Source organism: Dromiciops gliroides, chromosome 1 (genome assembly GCF_019393635.1).
Source record: "Dromiciops gliroides isolate mDroGli1 chromosome 1, mDroGli1.pri, whole genome shotgun sequence".
In the NCBI taxonomy this organism is placed as follows: Eukaryota; Metazoa; Chordata; class Mammalia; order Microbiotheria; family Microbiotheriidae; genus Dromiciops; species Dromiciops gliroides.
The window spans coordinates 212,320,917-212,339,642 of record NC_057861.1 but is presented as its reverse complement, the minus strand read 5'-3'; positions in this window follow the sequence as shown (position 1 = coordinate 212,339,642).

Sequence of the window (18,726 nt, the reverse complement as noted above, 5' to 3'; positions counted from 1 at the left end):
TTTTGTGTCTTTCTATCCCCAGCATTTAGTACAACACCTAGTTCATAATAACTGCTTTTGTGATTTCTTGCTTATAAAGACACATTCATTTTCACCTCAAAGACAAAAAATTGTCAGTTTTATTGTCTAAAGACTAATTAGCAAAACCTTTTTGGGAGGTCATGTAGTATCCTGTAGAAACAGTGAATACAGCACAGATAAAACTGAGTTCAAGACCTGATTTGGGCACTTGTGAAACTTACAGATATGGTTTAGGATCTCAACTTCCATCAACCTCATTTTTCTCATCCATAAAAAGGATATTTTAAATTGTTTTACATAATTCACAGAACTGTCATGAAGGTCAAAGGAGATTGTGTTTTTTTGTAAACCACAAAGCATTAAATGAATACCATTATTATTGTTATGATGCTTGCACTTGTGGTTGGCTCTCATTTTATATTGGAAGAAATTCTGATCCAAATGGTCCCAAGCCACTCTTCTGTTTTATATTTAAAGCTCAGCAGATGACTAATTAGGAAAAAAGATAAATTTTATTGTAGATTCAAAGTGTTGGGATATATAATAACAATGATGAGAATAACAGTTATGTTCCAGGTGCTATATGCTGGTTTTTTTTTTAAACTGTTTCATTTGATCCTTACAATGACTTGGAAGTAGGTGCTATTGTGATAACCATTTAACAATTGGGAAAATGAGACAAATAAGAAACTCAGTAATTTTCCCAAGGTCATAAAGCTAGTAAGTGTCTGATGCTGTATTTGAACTCAGGTCTCTATGACTTTGTCTAGTGCTCTATCCACTGTGCCACCTAACTATATGCTGCTGCTCCTGCTGCTACTCCTGCTGCTACTCCTGCTTCTAGATTCTTAAAATAATGGTGTGCAGTGAAGTGGGTGTTTAAACATCAAATTTCATAGAATGAGGGAGAACTCATGAGAAGAGAAATCAACCGTAGCATATTTTAATATGTATATGTTTTTAATGAGGTAAATGTTCATTTGACTAGCATCTTTTAGGAACATGAATCATACATACAACCTGAAAAATCAGATTCTTCTTGAGAATGAAAGTTGGTGTTCTTAGGTATATCTTTCATAATTTGTTGTGACATAAATTTTAAGTTTGAGAGAGCATTACATAATTGGAATGGAAGCCAATTAGGATATATGATTGTGTGTTTTGGTAATGTAAGTGGAAAGAAACTCTCTTCTCTCTATCCTCCAAGGTTAATTCCTATCTCAGGGGGTTGATTTCAACTCTCTAGTTTACCACTTGACTAATTAAATTCATTGCCCAACTTACTTGCAATTCTTTCATGGAGCCCAAGAAGTACAACTTGATTTTTAAAAAAATCAAAATCTGTCTTCTGTAGAGATGTTTTTAAAAAATGGATTGTCCTACAGTTCTTTAATCCTTTTAAATTGATAAACAGTTGGTCCATACATTATTTGATTCATTTATTCTGTGAAAAATAAGGATGTTGATCACTATTCCTTAAAACTGATTAGAGAAATATTTGCTATTGATTAAATTAAACTATAGGAACTACTGAAAAGGACTATTGTAGTTTCATATTAGGCAATAAAATTCAGAGCTAGAAGAAACCTAGGAGACCCCTTAGTACATTTCATTTTTTAGAAAGAGAAATTGAAGCTTAGGGGAATTAGATGACTTTCTGTATGTCACATGAACTTTATATAAGTACTAGAGCCAGGATCTCACCCAAGTTCTTCTGAATTCATAGTCCAGTTCTTTCTCAGCTACTAAGTTGCCTCTTGTGGCAGTGTAATTAATGCCAATTATGAGATGAAAATGTTTTAATACCTAAATGCTGGTGTAGACATAACTTATGGACATGAGGATATCTGGTTGTACATAACTGCATTGAAATGAATGAACATGGGAAAATATGAATATCTTCATTTTTAACTGAGAGATCTAAGCTTTGTTGGCAGAGGTAATGCCACTTATGACTGGATTGGGATATTCTTAAAGTTATTTCAAAGACAGTGAATTCATGACTATTTGCAATTTATGTGAATTACCTCAACCATTTTTACACTTCTATTCATTGTATTTTTTTGGAGAAAACATAATTTATTAATCATTCCTCAAAGCCTAAGGAAATCACTCAACCAATCTGAGTAATAGTTTATATATTATACATAGATATATACATGTATATCATATGTGTATATCATCTATATACATGTCTTTAGCTATCATAGTTTAGTTTTTTTAAACACTATTCCACAAATACTCTGTATTTATCAAAAACTTGGGGATTAGACAAATTCAACATGCATGAAGTCATAAAAATCATGCAATATTGGGAGAATGAGAACATTCTCCTGTCCAAATAACTCTTCTCTATTCCCCACACGTGTAAGAGAAACTTCTGAAATCATTTCCTCAACTTTCACTGTTTGTCCAGGTACTCTGAGTATGAATACTACTTTTTCCTTAAGATTCTAGGTATAAAATTTAGGATTTTGGATTTCTCCAAGTGAAGTTTCCATGCCTACATCCAATGTGTTCCCCATTGATTATTAACTAGTCAGTGTTAATTTTTAGAAATGGGTATTTACTTATGTAGACATACTAAAATAGAGTATTTGATACAAAGTATTCTCTAAAGCAGGGCATACTACACTTTACCCGTGGCAAACACAAGGTCCTTGATGAGAATGAGCATATGTGGTGAAGGACTAACGGGCAATTAGATTGAAATCCTTTTCTCCCTTCATAGGGAAGAATAAATTCTCTGTGTTCCCCTTGTCTGAGTGATAAGAGCTAGTGCCTTTTTAAAGTACAAACCCGCATTTTTTTTTCTCCTCCCTGAAGAAGTCATATTCCCTAAGGCTGCTTTCTTCACTCTGTCTAGGTGTCAACCAACGAAAACTTGTTTGACTGTAATATTCCCAACTCCCAAGCCAACCATTTCAGGATCTTGCTGGAATGGTATCTTAAAGGCTAAGTTCCCTAACTTCCTAGTTGTCAGTTCTCATGTTAGGTATTTTAGAAATTACCCTCACTTTATTGATCCTGTATATAACAGGACAGACACTTACTGGTATCATACTGACTTTGTAGCAAACAATATATGTTTGAGTCCTAAGAGGACATGAGCATTCTACTGCAGAATGGATGCCCTCCTCCCTCCTTTCTAGCTGCTAAGATGGTGAAGTAGATAGAAGACTGGCTCTGGAGTCAGGAAGAACTGACCAGCCTCAGATACATACTAGGTATGTGATCTTGGTATAGTCATTTTATCTCTGCCTGCCTCAGATTAATTAAGTATAAAATGGGAAAGATAATAGCACCTACCTCCCAGGGTTGTTGTAAGGATCAAATAAAATAATATTTGTAAATAGCTTAGCACAATGCCTGAGTAGATATGGTACTTGATAAATGCTTCCTTCCTTCCTTTCCTTGGGTGGTGGTTATTCTGGGCATGGAGGCCAATAACATCAAGACTTTTATCGTCCCTTTGCAAGTAACAATAAAGTTCTTAGTGTGGACTGCTTTTCCTCTGAAATCTACCACACTGTACTAGATCAGTCTTGGACAACAGTTGTTTCTGTGATGCTACTAATGACATTAAAGAAAAAAAAATCCTGACCTTTGGAAAGTTTACAAGGTCATCCTCTAGTCATAGAAGAAGGAAAAAAGTACATTCCCACAAAATATTCCTGGAAAATTGCCTCCTTTATGGAATCCCTTCTCTACTATACCTATACCAAGAGGTATTTCCTATTCTTTTATTATTATTATTATTTTTTTTAGTGAGGTAATTGGGGCTGTGACTTGCCCAGGGTCACACAGCTAGTAAGTGTTAAGTGTCTGAGGCGGGATTTGAACTCAGGTACTCCTGACTCCAGGGCAGGTGCTCTATCCACTGTGCCACCTAGCTGCATATGTCCTATTCTTTTAAGTAATACCATTACATTTCCTTTGTGACAACAAATTTCACTGAATGGAACAAAAGCATTTAAATACTCCCAAACTGACTTGTTGGACTGTTCATGCTTAGACTAAGGTTTTGATTGATAGAATATAAACTTTCGTAAGTACATTATGGAGGTAGAGGTCATGGGAACAACCCCACTCACCATTAAAGTATTAGATGTCCTAATTACTTCTTAATATCTTAAAATGATTCTTTAAATTATTTAATCTTCCTTTTCCTCTTCTCTGAATTCTGATCTTCCCACATCTAGATTTTTCTTCTGCCCCCCTTCAGTTTCAGATTCAGAGATATATGTATTTTGCTTGTTCTTAGTGTTTTGGGGGTTAGAAAAAACTAGTCTATATAATAGCAACAAAATCAAAACATTAAGGCATCTGGAAACATAACTGTGAGTGTGGACCTTTATAGATTAAAAAAATTGAAGGTCTCACTGATCTTACATTTATTAGTTAATGCAACAAACATTATATATGTATATTATATATATATATATATATATATATATATATATATATATATATATATATATATATATATATATATATATAGCGCGCGAGAGAGAGCACGCACTGGATTGTGCTAAGCCTGGCAATGAAAAGACAACAACAAAAAAGCAAAAACAGTAAATAGTGCCAGACCTCAAGAATCTCTACTAGGGAAAGAGATACTTAGCACAGTAAGGAAATACAAAACATATTCAAATACTTAAATAGGTATGTATATCATCAATTTATATGTTCCCTCAGATGATATTTTTTTAATCCACTCATGCCTGATCATCCTATGTGACTCTTGGGTCAGGCCATCCAATAAATTTGCCATAAGGATTTGACCTATTACATTGGAGGCCATAATTACTTTCTTCTAATAACCTAAGGATGCCACTGTAGGAATCCATGTGTCATATTTCACCTTTGTCATACAACCAACTCATCTTACTTTCTTTTCATACATTTCCCTGGGAACATCTTTTACTCCATGGCTTCTTTTTTGGTTGTTCACTGTTACAACCTTCTCCAGCCCATCAATTATCTCTCTATTGCCTTCTACGCAATATTTATTTTCAACCAATATGCTTTATTTAGCCTCATGGTTGGGGACAGAGCAAATACCTGGTTTCAGCTTTTTTAGAGAACTGTTACTCCAGAAAATTATATAATCACAAGCTTTGTTATGTAATGCAGCCAGTAAGCAAAGTATATACACATTATGGAAATATAGACAAATGTTTGTGCCCACATGCAAGAAACCAACACCAGTGGGAGGGTGAGGGAGACCTGGGGAGAGAGAAGGAGCTCGGAGCTACGGTTCAGGTGGCAAGAAAATAAACTTGATAGAGAACAGGTGATAATGCTACATGTAGGAGGGGGGCATTTCCTAACCAACCCCAGATGTAGTAGAAAAGCAATTAGGATCTCTTATAATCAACATGCTTTGGTAAAGGTCAGGTAGGGGGAGTAGCTTTATCAGGACCACAAACTGGTGGGAAATTCTAAAGTTAACGAAGGCAGCAGAAGACAGAAGACAAATGACTCAGGGTCTCTGCAGCAGATCAAGGGGGGGGAGGGGCAGCTAGATGGTGAAGCTGATAGAGCACCGGCCCTGGAGTCAGGAGTACCCGAGTTCAAATCCAGCCTCTAACACTTACTAGCTGTGTGACCCCGGGCAAGTCACTTAACCCCAATTGCCTCACTTAAAAAAAAGGGGGGGGGGCGGGGGAGAGAGAGATAATAGGGAAACATAGTGAACTGCCTCTGCTCTCACCAAGTTCCCAGGCCCAGAGAGGGATCAGAGAACATAAGCTCTCTGAGGGAAGCAAGAGAGGTGCACCTTAGAACACTGCTTAAAGCTAATTGGCTAGCATCATTCAAATCTATTGATTCAATGGATTTGATGGTGGTTTGGCACAGTTGTGCTTATGTCAGAGCCCAGAGAACAGATCCTCTGTCAGGAACAAGACTTTCAGCTGCGTGTGGTTTTGAATGAGGTAACTTCCTGACTCTGGGTTGGCCTTAAGAAAGGTCAGGTCAGGCTCTCTCAGCAGTGGCTCTGGGAATCGCAAAACCCTTAACAATTTTCTCACATACCCCTATAGCAAGCTAGGAATACCCAAAGGGTGGAACTGAAAAAAGTTTATATAGGGTATAAACAGCACATGCAAAGAACTGTCTTTTGTTGATTACCTTTTGTTTCACCTATAGTTTTTTTTTTCATAAACTTGTAATCAGAGGATCGAATTGACAAAGTTTGGTCAACCCCAGGAGATAAAAGAAACTAAAAGAACTTAATCAGTTCTCTAAATTGTGTTTGCCATTTCTTCCTCTTGGTTAAGAGGAATACTGGGATTTTATCTCTGACAGAAAAGTACCAGTCAGTTCCCCAGATTTAAATAGAACCTGATCTATGCCAACCTGGATTCAAAATTTCGAATATTAGAGATCAATTCCTAAAGTTTTACCAACTTTCTTAAGAGCAGGTAAAAAAAAAAATCAAGGTCTAACTAAAAAAATCTGCTTTGAGTGACAGAGAATTGAATAACAAATCAAGATAAGGGGCCTAGGTTGGACAGCAAGCAGGAGGAAGAAAAACAGCTTGTTTTTTACTCAGGGACATGCACACATATACAGAACATTTTAACACAAATAGCAATCTACAAGGACAGACACAAAAGCAGTAAACATTAGTGGTAAAGATTCTTGAAGTAATTTAGTATGCACAAATTAAGTCCTCCTCTATACCATCAAAACCCTATTAATTTGATCCAGATCAATTGTTCTTTTTAAAGAGGGAGCCTCCTGTCAGAGGAGAGAAATTCTTGGGAAACAATGTTTGGGCTGGCAGAATCAAAAGTTACTCAAAAAGGAGACCCCATTATGTGAGCAACAGTGCTGGGGGTCAGACAGTAAAATTTTGCCAATTTTCCAAGTACTTACAAGAACATGGTCCATCCTTAGAAAACATAACCAGCAGCACTCCTTTATGGTTGACATGACAAAATAGAGCACAAATTACCCGTGGGTTTTGGTAGACACCCAATCAAAGGGCTTTAGGAACTCAAACAAAAAGGACTTGAGTTCTGAATTTGAGAGATCCACTTATTCATGTTGAGCCACCAAGTTTGAGTCCAGACTGGGACCTCAATGGATTCCTACCTGTCCTAAGCACCCAAAGTAAAAAATGGTGGCTGGCTGAAAATTATTCAAACAATCAGTATAACAAAATTAAGGTCTTTACTCAGGGAAGAGGAGGTATAACCCAAGATACTGCCATAGTAAGCTACAACCACCCAAAGGGTGGGGCTGAAAACAGAGTTTTATAGGGCACAGACAACAGAGCACGTGAAAATGGTTGCCCTCCTTTGATTACTTTTTGTTTCACCTGTTAAGTATTTTTTACATAATCTGGTAATCAGAGGCTGGAATTGACAAAGTTTGGTCAACCCCAGGCAATTCTTTGGTCTGGGGAAAGGAAACTGAAATATCTCAATCAGTTTGCAGTAAAAATTGTATTTGTCAAACCCTTTCATTATATGTATAATATCAAACAATGACTTCAGCATCAAACAATTATAACATCAAAAATATAAAGTTTAGAATTATCACACCACAAAATAAAGAAAATATAAAAATATACTAAGTAAACAATTCTGTGGAGAGGAACCATAGCAAGGGAATATTAGGATGGTTCTCATGTAGTGACCAGAGCTGAAACTTGAAGTTGGGATTGTGATAGAATGCTAATGTGCTGTAAGGAATGATGTGTTCAGTTATTTTAGAAAAAGCATGGAAAGACTTGCTCGAAATAATGAAGAGTAAAATGAGCCTAATTAAGAGAACACTGCATACAGTATGAGCGATATTCTTTTTTTTTTTTTGGTGAGGCAATTGGGGTTAAGTGACTTGCCCAGGGTCACACAGCTAGTGCTGAGTGTCTGAGGTCATATTTGAACTCAGGTCCTCCTGACTCCAGGGCCGGTGCCCCCATGGGGCAGCTAGGTGGTGCAGTGGATTAGAGCATCAGACCTGGAGTCAGGAGGACCTGAGTTCATATCCGGCCTCAGACACTTATTACTTACTAGCTATGTGACCCTGGGCAAGTCACTTAACCCCAATTGCCTCACCAAAACAAGAATGATTTTGAGTGAATGTTATTTTGACTATAATAAATATTCAAATTAAGTATGAAGAATGATACGATCTGTATACAGAAAAATAACTGATAAATAGAAGTATATATCGAATACTTATGCATATTTACCTGTATATACATTTCTGTATATACAAATAGGTGTGTATACATATATGTATGTATACATGCAGTATATATTTGTGTATATATACACATATATGCATATGTATATACATATATGTGTGTGTGTGTGTGTGTGTGTGTATGTATATATACCTACCTGTGTCTAATGGTAGCCATCTCTGGGTTGGGGGAGAAGAAAAAAAAGAAATTTGCATGGTTTTTTTGCATATTTGAAAGGAACAGCAAGTTGTACATAGTAGATTTGCAGTGTCATGTGCAATCATCTTTTTCATTGTAGTACATTGTAGAAATGTTTTTTTTTTTAATTTCACAAACTAAAAATAATTTTTAAACGCAAAAAAAAAATCCTCCCAGGAAAAATAAAATGACATGATTCTATTAGGAAGGGGGGAGAGAGAGAGAGAGGAAGAAAGAAAGAGAAAGAAAGAAAGAGAGAGAGAGGAAGGAAGGAAGGAAGGAAGGAAGGAAGGAAGGAAGGAAGGAAGGAAGGAAGGAAGGAAGGAAGGAAGGGAGAAAGCTTGGGAGTTTTAGACACATATCCAGCTCCATTTCCTTCATAAATCCTATACTCTATCTGTGAACCTTGCCTTTTAGTTTAGTTTAGTTTAGGTGTTTTTTTTTGGTCAGATAATAATAACTAATCCTAGAACATCTGCATTATTTTCTGGAATCATAGATATGATTCTCAGAGTCCCTTAATATTGATCAGCTACTTTATTTTCAAGCAGGTCTCCACCAATGTACTATCTCTACAGACGGAGACTAATCATTCCACAATTCAGAAAATGGCTTACAGGATCCCTGTGGCCAACAGCGTTCACCACCTGATTGTTACCTTTTCAGTGATGAAAATCTCTTAAACTAGCTAGGCTGGTCCTTGCAGGACAGACATTTAGACTATAACACAAGTAAAAATCTGACCAGCTTTGAGAGCACAGGGTCAACTCCATAGAATGATTAGATGGTAACATGGCATAGTGGACAAAGAACAGGACCTGCTATCAGGAAGGTCTGAAATGTAATACTACCAAAAAAACCCCCCATAATTCTGTGATCCTGATCAAGTCACTCAAAGTCTCTCAGCCTCAATCCCCTCATTTTGGATTTGATAGTCTCTCACTTCTCTTCCAGCTTTAAATTTATGATCCTTTGTTATCAGAGTATAAATTTAGTGGAAGCTTCTATAAAAGAGAAAATATTAAACCATAGTAGTCAATTAATTTTTTCTTCATCCTAATATCCATTATGGGTCATTACAAAGTTCACTAAGGTTACATATACATGTCATAAAATGTAAATGGCTGAAAAAATTAAAGCAGAATCAGTCAATTCTATCAACAAGTATTAAATAGCTAGTATATGTGAGGCACGACGATAATTGTTGATGGTATGAAGAAAGGTAAAAATGAAGGTACTGCCTTCAAGAAGCTCACATTCAAATCGGGGAGACAACATATAAACAATTATGCACATGTTCATAGATGGAAGAGAGGGAGACAGAGACAGAGAAACAAAGAGAAAGTGAAGAAGAGAAAAAGAAACAGAAAGACAGAGAGAGAGAATATAAACTAGAGATAATCTCAGAGGGAAGAAACTAATATGAAGACTTGGAAGGACTTTTTGAAGAGGGTGGAATTTTAGGTGAGATTTGAAGAAAGTCACAGAAATCAGGAGGCATAGATGAGTCAGGAGAGCATTATAGGCATAGAAAACAGCCTTTGAAAATGCACAGAATCAGGAGATGGTGGGTTATTTTTCAAGCAATAGCAAGGAGACCATAGTCACTGCATAGTGCAGAATGTGGAAGAAAACAAAGTATAAGAAAACTGTAAAGGGACAAGGTTATGAAGGACTTCAAAAGCCAAAGAAATTATTTTATATTCATATAGGAGGCAAATATAGGAACTTGTATAGAAGGCAACAGGAAGCCCCTGGGGTTTTTTGAATAGGCAAGGGACATCAGACTTGTTGTTTAGGAAGATCACTTTTACACCTGAGTAGAGGATGGGCTAGAGTGGGGAGAGACTTTAGGTGGAGAAGCTAGACATCAGGCTTTTATAATAGTCTAGGTATGAAGTGATGAGGGCCTGAACTTGGAGGGTGACAGTGTCAGAAAAAAGAAGGGTGCCTATTGAAGAGATCTTGCACAGACAGACTTGTCTGAACTTTGCCAAGAAACTGAATATGGTAGTGAGAGAGAGAAAGTGAGGAGTCAAGGATGATATCTAAATTGCAAGTCTGAGTGACTGGGAGGACAGTGTTTCCCTCGATAATAATAGGGAAGTCAGGATGAAATATTTGTGAACATTTTCAATAAAGTTATTTGTTCCATTTATCAGGCATATTGACAGATTTTAAGAAAATGCCCTGGGCAGGAATAGTTGACCCTCTGACTATTCTCCTTGAGGTGTCTTTTCTCTCTGAAGGGTATATAGCAAATAAGCTCTAGTTTGGGATTCGCAAATACCACTACCTATGGGTTATATTTAGAGAGAGAGAAAAAATTTGGCAGAATGTTCCAGGAATTAATTGTGAGTACTGTTCCCTATCTGGCTGAGGATATCCCTCAAATACTCAAATGAATTCCATCATTTTCCTCTGACTACTGACTGACAGGGTAAGGCAAATTCAAGACACTGCTGAGCTCTATGTAAAGTGATTTGATAACTATGTGAATATGTACTATAAAGTGTTTGAGGAGTTAGTTTGGAAGCCTAGGGGAGTATTCAAAGCTTAAATTTTAGAAACTTAACAGATGGATATGTAAATGCAGTGGTCATACCACACCTGCCTTGAATTCCTTTGAAATGTGCATGTTTTGAAAGTTGTAATTTCTATATACTTTTCAATCCCATTTGACTGAGCATATATTTATTGAGCACCCACAAACTGTGCCAGTCATTGAGGGGAACATGAACATAAATAAGATGTGATTCCTATCCTCAAGGAACTTATATTCTAAATGACCCTGAGACATACTCTCATAACTATCATCATATCCAGAAGATGCTTCCTTTTTTTTGATGTTTCTACTTGCATCCATATTTTTTCATGCAATATAGAATGATATAAGCAGTAGATTAGCAATAACTGCCTTTCACCAGCAGAGCAATCATCTGCAAAGTTTACCATGCCCACAAATTGAAAACAACTGCAAAGAGTGACCAGCTGAACAACAACAATGAGGATGACAATAAAAATCCAGTAGATATTCTATGCCCAGCTGGGAGTAGGACTAGTGAGATCTGGGTGCTGTTTTTGCCAGAAGACACTGGCAATCCTGAAACACTAGAGGTGTTTGTCACTTTTTTACTGGTATTTTGGGCCACATTTGTTCCTAATTGTGTGGCTCACAACAAATGTGATCTCATGTGTGTTTCAAATATATGCCCATCACATATCCCTATTTTTGCCCACTTTTTCCATGGATATTATATTTATTGCACTATGAATGCCCCATTTAGAGTGAGATTAGTCTAACATTTTATTTTCTTACCAATCTGTTTAATTGCATGGTTTTGCCTTGAACTAATTGTAAAAACAGAAAATCAAAATATCAATGGTTCTTTGTTAGCTATGGTTTGGGGAGGATGTAGACCCAATAAAACTACATTGAACTTAGGGTAGCTGTTCTGGGGAATGATAGAGAAGAAGCAAGTATCATGGGCACTAGATATATAATAAATTAGGAAATAAGAAAATTATATAATATCTATTCAGAACAGACAGTAAATGCAATTGACTTTGTAGAAACAAAGATCAGTATGAGCTGTACTCTTCAGGTAAGGTTTTATGGTATTTACATAAAATTATAAGGGCTATGAACACTGGGTAAAAACAAATAGATGGAAAAAGAGTCTGAGAAACAAATACTTAAGGCATAAAAACCATGTGCTGAATAGGAGAAGCAATGAGATGTAATGGATGGAGTACTAAACCTGCAGTGAGGACAGCTTGGGTCCAAATCAAGTTTCTGAAGCTTACTAGCCATTTAACCTCTTTCAGGCTTAGTTTCCTCATCTATAAAATGATCATGATGATGCCATTACTATTTAGTTCATGGGGTTATTATGAGGCTCCAATGGGATAATAAATGCAAGGCTCTTTGAAACCTAAATGGGCTATATAATATTGACTGTTGTTTTGGCTAAATGGATAGCAAAACAAGCAAGCAAAACCAATTTTTATCAAGCATCATTCTGAATGCTGACCCCTCTGGCTCATCAATTTTAGACATTACAAAACCCTATTATGTTGTATACAAACTCACATACATTCTGGATTTGTTTTTCCTTTGAACATTCCTTCCACTCTCTTGCATTATATGAACATGGCTTTTCCCTGGAAACAATACTTTCTTTGAAACTCTATCTATTACACTAGCCAGTGTTCAGCCTCGCAAGTACAGAAGGAAGACCTCAAAACTCTTTCCAGAGTCAATCAGACAATTGTTCTGCTTACCATCACTCAGCAGCTTCTCTCCACCCAACCCCACTTAATAATATTTTTTCCAAAGTGTTTAACACTCATTTTTTGAAGATTTTGATTTCCAAAAATTTTCTCCTTCCTTCCCTTCCCTTCCCTCTCCTTCAGACAAGTAATTTGATATGGGTTATATATGTACAATCATATTAAACATATTTCCAGATTAGTCATGAGCAACTTCTCTTGTTTTGAAGTACAGACCATATTTACACCACCCTTTCCTCATCCTCCTCAGTTATCAAAGACTGTTTCCTCTGAAATCATCTTTAGTGACTTCAACACTCAGATTTATAACTCTTTCATCATCCGAACCTCATAGCATCTCAAAAGTCTTAAAACCAATGACATTCATTCTTCAGTTCACTGACCTTTTAAAACAACCACTGAAAATTGTGCAGACCCTTTGAAACTTACCAGTACTCAGAACTACTCTACCTTTAAGGTCTCAAAACAGACATCCCCTTATCTGATTGTAATCTCTTCCACTATGTGTGCACATGTGTGTGTGTGTGTGTGTGTGTTTGTATGTTTTGTCTCCCCCATTATACTGTAAAAATCTTTTTGTATTCCCAGAATTTAGCACAGTGCCTGAAACATAGTAAGTTTTTACTGAATTATATTGAATGATATATAATTAGATCTTTTGTTAAGATAGGAACATTCAAGCTTGGCAGAGGTATCCATTGACATTCTTTTTAAAGAAATTATTTTAATGATAACTATTATGAATTCTCATTATGTAGAAGCAATTTGTGATAGATTTCTTTATTTTTATTAAGTTAAATTTTTTTGTGGGGCAATAGGGGTTAAGTGACTTGCCCAGGGTCACACAGCTACTAAGTGTTAAGTGTCTGAGGCCGGATTTGAACTCAGTTACTCCTGAATCCAGGGCTGGTGCTTTATCCACTGTTTCACCTAGCTGCCCCTAAACTAATATTTTTTTTTCTGATTTTTCTGTGTGCATGATTATCATTCAATATTTCTGCAGAAAAGTTTTATATATTTTAGTAGCACTTGAAGTTTAGCAAGGTACTTTACATGTGTTATCTCATTAGATTCTCACAACAACCCTGTGAGGTATGTGCTAGTATTTTCCCCAGTTTAATAACAAATAAACTAAAGCTGAAATATGCTAAGAGATTTGCCCAAGGTTACACAGTAAGTATCTGTGGCAGTAAGCTAAGATCTTCCTGAATCAAAGGATACTTTATCAACTTTTATCACTTTATCAACTCTGCCACATTTTTTTTTAGTAGGGTAGATCTTAAGTGAAAAGACTACCTGTCCTTAACAGATTGGTTGTATTTTAGGTTCATTATCAGTTTCTAGAAGATATGAGCATGCAGTCAGAAAATTGGTAGAGGAAAATTAATATTCTCATTGTCACCTCAAGATTCCCACTCCATTCATTCCCTTATGATTTCTACTAGTAACCTCATTTTCTACTTTATGAAGAATGTGAATCTATCCTGTATCAATTCTCTCAACTTCTATACTCAAAATCTTTCTAAATTTTAAACCCATTTTCTTCTTTTTTATGTCTTGGAAGTGTTCTTCTCAATTTGTATTCTTGATGCTCTTTTCTCCCATCTTCTATAAGATACTTACTGGTCTACCTTTCTATTAATTGTCAATCCCTTTCAGTTTATGACAACCCCTATCAACATTGTCATTTATTCTATCCTGGAAGAAACAAATTAGCAACACTAAAACAAACAAACAAACAAACAAATATGGTGAGTAAAACTATATGTGGTTACCCTATAATTGTCCCAAGTGTAGGGACAATTAGCTGGGGTTTATCATATATTTGTTACTTAGAAATTAGAGGTTACTACATCAGTTTGGGGACATTAAATATATATTAAGTTATATTAAGTATTAGTAAAGAGAGCATGCATGGCTCTGAAAGATAGGAAAGCCTAAATAGGAAATAGACGAGAGAGAAGAGAGAAAATGGGGAACCCTAGAGGTCTGCATCTGTACTCACCAAGTTTCTGGGCCATAAAGAGTCAATGTCTGTGCAAGCTTGCTGCAGGCAGGAGCTGAGCTAGCCCATGCATATTGTTCAAAGCTATTTGGCTAGCATCACTCAAATCTATTGGTTCACTGGATTTGAAGGTCAGAGCCCAGAGAACAGATCCTCTGGCAGGAACAAGACGTTCAAGTAGGTATGGTTTTGAATGAGGTAACTTCCTGACTCTGGGTTGACCTTAAGAAAGGTCTGACCTTAAGAAAGGTCAGGCCTGGCTCTCTCAGTGGGGGGGGGGGGTTAGGGGGCCCTGGGAGTCACAAAACCCCTATTATTAATAATTTTCTCACACAAACTAGTAAATAAATACATAAAATGCCATTGACCCTGTTACCTCTTTATGCTATCACTTCATTTCTTTCCTACAAACTTCTCAAAAGGTTACTTTCATTCTCTATAATTATTAAGTTTCTATTCATCCTTACTTCCTTATATTATGCCTTTTCTTTCACAATACTGTATTATTTTCTTAAAGTACTCCAATAACCTCCAGTTTTCCAAATCCAGCGGCTTTTTCTTAGTATTGACCATCCTTATTGAGTTTGTATAACATTAGTATTGCTTACTACTATTTATATCACAAAGGTTCCTTCTCTTTCTTTGAATTTCATGGCATTAATTTGAGAATTTCAACTTCCATAACCACAGTTTGAGACCCTGAAAGGAGTGGAGCTACTAAATCCCCATAGAAGAAAAGGAGCCCATAGATCTCTGCCTCATCACCAGGTAACTCATTGTAGTGGTGACCCACCTTTGCAATCCCCTTCCAAAGTCATGGAAATTATTATTTTGAGTTTCTTGTCTTCACTTTCATTTGTCCCCTTGGTTCAGTTGTCTCTTACAGTTGCATACATCTTTACTCGGGCATTTGGCCACCTTCACTGTTTTTGCTCTTTTAATGATACATGAGTAAACTTGACTTTCCCTGGAGGAGGTTCAGCACTTACCCAGATGGCCTGCAACTAATGAACTGCTATCATCCTTGGCTTAGCAGCCTTTTGCTGGGTTCTGAATATTTGCATAACAAATAAAAATCTCACTTCTTAAAGTCCTACACTGAGGCTCTAATAGTACATTCTTTCAATTACATTGTTCTGATTCTACTTTTACAGAAAAAAAAAACTCTTTAAAAAACTCCTTTTCTTCTTTCTCCTCTTTCCTCAATCTCTGACCTTGACTTTTCTTATCTAGATTTTGCTCTCTCACAGTGCCCTCAAGCACTTTCATGCCTACAATTACCACCTCTGTGTGCATGACTTCAAAATCTATATTTCTTTCCTCAAACAATTTCTCAAACTCTAGGCTTTATGTCTACAACTATTTTTTCAACACCTGTACATATGGCCTACTGGCCTCTCAAAGTCAAGTGTGCAAAATGAAGCCCACCAGAGCATACATGAAAGAAATGGGGAAAAGATCAATTTAAGAGCTAAGAAAAAAATATCATATTTATTCTGGATGCATCTTAATTGTAGTAGTGACAATATAACTCTATGACAAAATGCATTTCAATATTAAAAATGACAAAAAATTCATAGTATTGAAGAAGCATATATGTATGTATATTTGTATGTGTATATGTATATTTATAAAAAACTGAAGAGTCTTTTAAATGGCCCTAGTTATCTCTTCATCTCTCAGATGATATAATTGGAATCCAGAGATTAAAGTATCTTCACCGATGTCCAACAGCTCACAGCTAGATAGGGATTTGGGATCAGAACCTCAATCTTTTTTTTCTCCCTGGCCCATGATTGTTTTCATTGCAACATATTATCAATCACCCCTTTGTTTTGAAAGCTAAATGTTCAACTCTACTTTCTATATCATAGGTACAAAATAAGTATCTCTATTTTTTTTTTAATTTTCCTCATTGAAAACATTATACCTTGAAGAAAGTTTGGTAGTATACATTTACAAATGAAATTGCTTCTTAGTTGCACAACAATTTAAGGTCAGGCAATCCTTTGAAATTTTAACCTTTCAATTGAAAGTATATAGTTTATCTAATTAATATAAAGTGAATGTTTGATATTGAATAATAGCTGAAAATTCATGAATTTGCATGTTTTTATCAAAAAAACATTTATTTGCATTGATTCTTTAACACCTACTCACATATTACATACAGAGACAGAAAGTGATTTGTTCAAGTTTCCATAGCAAGTATGTGTCTGTGGCAGTAATTAAACTAAGATCTCCCTGAACCCAAGGTTAACACTTTATCAACTATGCAACATTTAGTTTGAGTAGGCTTAATTTGGGGGGGGAGAGAGAGAGAGAGAGAGAGAGAGAGAGAGAGAGAGAGAGAGAGAGAGAGAGAGAGAGAGAGAGAGAAGCAGCAGCAGCAGCAGCAATAATTTGGGCATCCTTTCTCCTGTGGATTCTTCAGAGCATTTACTTTCAAGTTTTAGATAGTATGTGGGTCAGTGGTGACGCAGAACCATAGTTCACAAGCCTCCACATGTGTACGTTTGCCAAATATCTAGAAAACATGTTTGTTTAAAACAAGATATTCAGTAAAATATTATAGCAAATAGTGTTAAGAAACTTCTCTCCTGCACACATGGAGTACATCTTCTCATAAATTATCACATTAGGTATAGGCAAGGGCATGCATATAGAAAACTAAGGAAACTAGGTAACAGATTAAACACAGGCAACATAAATAAAGAACACACTGATGGTTTTTTCTGGTGATGCCATCATTCTTCTCATTTTAGGCCTCATGTCTATACATATTTGATTATCCATCTACACATAATTTTTGGTCACTCTTGCTCATAATGGCCCTATATATGACTGGCCTTTAGCTCTTTAAGGTCATCTCTTCTCTCTTCATTCCTCTCTCTCCCTCTCTCTCTCTCTCTCTCTCTCTCTCTCTCTCTCTCTCTCACTCTCTCTCTCTCCCTTTTCTCTCTCTCTCTCTCTCTCTCTCTCCTCTCTTTCCTTCCCCAGCATACCAGATCCTGTAGTGAAGTGGCTAGAAAGCTTCTTTCTGACAAGAGCAAAGTGAGCTCTTTTAGTTCATAGCTTGCTCCTGAGTGCCTCCCCAGATCAGGATGCAAATAAACCTGATGAAGAACAAAAGCTAATCAAAGGATATAAGGTCAATGCTATCTATCCTTTTGTCCCACATTCCTGCCTTTATTATGTACAATATATATGTGGCAGTAACAAAACCTGTCAGATTTTGTTCTGCATTATGGCTAACAGAAAACTGTCTTTCTACATGACATTATGATTTCTTCACTGGAGAAATAAATACATAATTTTATAGAGTATCTAAATTAATGGTATGAAATAGTTTCCTAATGGGCATCTAAATCTTCACGTTTTTATGACTTCATTAATATGATAAAAATGAAATAGACTTCAAGGTTCACATTTAAGACCTGAAGAAATATTTAGAAATCTACATTTGGCTTCCTGGGAAAATAGGAAACTTGGTAGTATGCTAATTAAAACATTTTGAATATTAAACACACCATGAAGACACAAATCAGTTTCTTAAAGCTGCTGAAATTTTAAAAATGCAGATTTTGGAATAGCTTTTTTTAGGGGGGAAGGGAAGGAGGGAGGCTTTATATGCATTCCTGTAGGGTGAAGAGTATAAAGAAATGATTACCTATGAAAATTATTAACTCTAAATGAATTTCTTTTCAAAGCTGAGCAATAACAAGAAATTATATGTTTTTTTAAAATAAGATGCATAATTGAATTGTGAAAAATATGCAACCAAGCAACCATCATACTTCATCCAAATATTCAGTTAGGTAATCTTAATTCCTTGATGGATTATTAGACAAAGATAATTAAGGCAATGTGATCTCAAGGCCAAATCATAAACTAAAATCCAAGGTCTGTGAATTCTAATTCTCCCTTTCCTACTAATTCCATGAAGAGGATCCTCAGTGATTTTCTAATGATTCATTATTTCAGAGTTTATTAAAGATAGAACAAG